Source organism: Anolis carolinensis, chromosome 4 (assembly GCF_035594765.1).
Source record: "Anolis carolinensis isolate JA03-04 chromosome 4, rAnoCar3.1.pri, whole genome shotgun sequence".
Taxonomy (NCBI): Eukaryota; Metazoa; Chordata; class Lepidosauria; order Squamata; family Dactyloidae; genus Anolis; species Anolis carolinensis.
Genome location: NC_085844.1, coordinates 235,013,222 through 235,016,909, shown reverse-complemented (window position 1 = coordinate 235,016,909; position 3,688 = coordinate 235,013,222). Strand labels below are relative to the sequence as shown.

General features: G+C 41.2%; 1 long non-coding RNA gene across 1 annotated transcript; it reads left to right on the top strand.

Moving 5' to 3' along the window:
* The first annotated feature begins 26 nt into the window (after window positions 1–26).
* LOC134298519 (uncharacterized) lies at window positions 27–2,001 on the top strand. Its single transcript, XR_010005627.1, has 2 exons — window positions 27–670; window positions 1,579–2,001. It is a non-coding gene; the product is annotated as an uncharacterized LOC134298519 (long non-coding RNA).
* Window positions 2,002–3,688: the final 1,687 nt, after the last annotated feature.

Here is a 3,688-nt window from a genome sequence, read left to right as displayed (position 1 = left end):
CACTCACGGGTTAAATGTGGGCGTGGCCTATTGCCTTCGGAGGCGGGTCCCATTCCGCCTCCCTTCACGCCCCAGGTAGTGACGTCACTGTTCCGGACGCACACAAGGCGAAGGCATATTTTTTCCGCTGCGGTCCGTGACTAGGGGAAACCTGCACGGCTCAATTCGAATAGAATTCTGGGATTTGTAGTTTTTTTGAGGCATGGGAGCTCTCTGACAGAAAAGGCTAAATGTTTTACAAAATAGCAAGCCCCAGTTTCTATAGCATTGAGGCTTGGCAATTAAAGAGCTGTCAAACTGCTATAACAGCCTTCTTTTATAGTTCGGCTTAAAGGCAAAATCGACTGAGACGCTGCAGAGGGAAATCTTCATTTTTTAAACGCAGGACCGTACACTTGAGTTTCTTGCAGTGTGTGCGACTGTGTATAGCAGGCATGGACAAACTTTGGCCTTCCAGGTGTTTTGGACTCCCAACTCCCACAATTCCTAACAGCCGGTATACTGTTAGGAATTGTGGGAGTTGAAGTCCAAAACAGCTGAAGGGCCAAAGTTTGCCCAATCCCTTTGTTTCCGCGCCGCTGTGCATTTCGATTCCACTAATAGCTTGTCAAACATTTTTGGATGTACGTATTCCTGGAGTGTTAAGGCGATGTTTGCTAGATAACTTAAGGTAGGATGGTACTTATTTATTTATTTAATACATTTACAGTATATCCTGCCCTTCTCACCCCGAAAGGGACTCAGAGCGGCTTACAAATTAAATTTACATACAATATTATATTATTAGCATAGCACAATACTGGCAATAAATTACCCTATTGTACTATATCTATATATTGTAATATTATTAATAATATAACATGTAATATAAATATATAATTAATGTTATTATATTGTATTATTAGTATTGTATTGTATTACAAAATAATATTAAAATTATATACATATACAATATATTATATTATATAGTATGCATCTTACAAATGCTATTCCCTCTCTCTGTAGGTCTTGCGCTATTGGAGTGGCAGGAAATAGTTAGGCTTCCTAACCAAGGGTGCATCTGCTGCATTGTAGAATTAATGCAGTTAGACTTCACCTTAACTGCCATGGCTCAATGCTATGGAATCGTGAGAGTTTTAGTTTTACAAGGTCTTTAGCATTCTCTGGCAAAGAGTACTGGAGCCTCCCCAAACTACTATACCCAGGATCCCATATTGCCAGCATTAAGCCCTGGCAATTAAAGTGGTGTCAAAATGCATTAATTCTACAGTATAGATCAGGCATGGGCAAACTTCGGCCCTCCAGGTATTTGACTTCAGCTCTCACAATTCCTAACAGCCGATAAGTCCAAAGTTTGGCCATGCCTAGTATAGATGTACCCTTACTGAGCCCTTCTCTTTCTAGATACATAGTCAGTGTAGGGACCAGCAAACACCATGAATACAGATTACTTTGAAGATTATCTGAGTCTCCATAATTAATCATAGTAGACACTCTTGGTTTTATATGTTTCATTAGCTTTCATTATAGCTGATGGTAATAATTCCTCTTACCTTCTTAATGCCTTCTTTGCCTCAGTCTTCTCACAAAAAGAAAGCCAGCCTCAACCTTAGCAACATGGAGTGGATGAAGAATTGGGGAGATACAACTCCAAATAGGGAAACAAGTTGTCCAGGAACACCTGGCCGCTCTAAACAAATTCAAGTCCCCAGGGCCAGATCAATTACATGTAGCGGAAGTTATTTCAGAACCACTGGCAATCATCTTTGAAAGTTCTTGGAGAACGGGAGAAGTCCCAGCAGATTGGAGGAAAGCAAATGTCCCTATCTTCAAGAAGGGGAAAAAAGGACAACCCAAACAATTACCATCCGGATCAGCCTCACGTTGATACCAGGCAAGATTTTGGAAAAGATCATTAAGGAAGTGGTCTGCAAACACTTAGAAACAAATGCTGTCATCGCTAATAGTCAACACGGATTTATTAAAAAAAATCATGCCAGACTAATCTGATCTCTTTTTTCGATAAGAGTTACGAGCTGGGTAGATGTGGGGAACGCCGTGGATGTAGTGTATCTGGATTTCAGTAAGGTCTTCGACCAAGTCCCCCATGGCCTTCTGGCAAACAAGCTAGTCAAATGTGGGCTAGGCAAAACTACAGTTAGGTGGATCTGTAATTGGCTAAGTGAAGGAAACCAAAGAGTGCTCACCAATGTGTCTTCTTCACCCTGGAAAGAAGTCACGAGTAGAGTACCACAGGGGTCAGTCCTGGGCTCCATTCTGTTTAACATCTTTATTAATGACTTAGATGAAGGGTTAGAAGGCATGATCATAAAGTTTGCAGATGACACCAAACTGGGAGGGATAGCTAATACTCCATAAGACAGGAGCAGAATCCCAAATGATCTTAACAGATTAGAGAGATGGGCTGAAACTAATAAAATGAAGTTCAACAGTAACAAATGCAAGATACTCCACTTAGGCAGAAAAATGAAATGCAAAGATACAGGATGGGGGACGCCTGGCTCGACAACAGTACGTGTGAAAAAGATCTTTGAGTCCTCGTGGACAACAAGTTAAACATGTGATGCGGTGGCAAAAAATGTCAATGGGATTTTGACCTGCATAAATAGGAGTGTAGTGTCTAGATCCAGGGAAGCTATTCTACCCCTCTATTCTGCCTTGGTCAGACAACACCTGGAATACTGTGTCCAATTCTGGGCATCACAATTGAAGGGAGATGTTGACAAACTGGAAAGTGTCCAGAGGGTGACTAAAATGATCAAGGGTCTGGAGAATAAGCCCTACGAAGAGCGGCTTAAAGAACTGGGCATGTTTAGCATGCAGAAGAGAAGGCTGAGAGGAGACATGATAGCCATATACAAATATGTGAGGGGAAGTCATAGGGAGGAGGGAGAAAGCTTGTTTTCTGCTGTCCTGGAGGCTAGGACATGGAACAATGGCTTCAAACTGCAGGAAAGGAGATGCCACCTGAATATTGGGAAGAACTTCCTAACTGTGAGAGCTGTTAGGCACTGGAACTCTCTGCCCCGGAGCATGGTGGAGGCTCCTTCTTCAGAGGCTTTTAAGTAGAGGCTGGATGGCCATGTTGGGGGTGCTTTGAATGTCATCTTCCTGTTTCTTGGCAGGGGGTTGGACTGGATGGCCCGTGACGTCTCTTCCAACACTATAATTCTATCTCATTAATGTTTATGATATTTAATAAAACACTTGCTTTTACAGAGATTATGCGCACATTAGACACAGAGAAAATATTTCAGGATACAAATTCAGTGTTTGTTTTTGTACGAAATGTATTACAGAAAAGTGCAGAAGCCATTAGTTTTATTTACTAATTACGTTTAGTACAAAGAAAGCAAACTGGAAAAACAGATTCCTACATTTATTTATTCAAAGATCAGCTTTTTATAATAAATTGTAAACAAGAGCTAAAACTTACACTTGATTAATTTTAATTTACAAGTAATGTGTAAATCTGAATTAATTTGCAGCAGGCTTTAGGGCAGTCCCATTCCCATACACTTCACATTCATTGCCTTTATCTAGAAACCAAAGTGGGGAATTAATCTGATTTTGGTACTGTTCCATGATCCCGGCAGAGGCCACAAGGGAGCGCTAGAGAGAGAGATGGATAGTCCATTTTACAGGCATGGGGAGTTGAAGGAGGAAA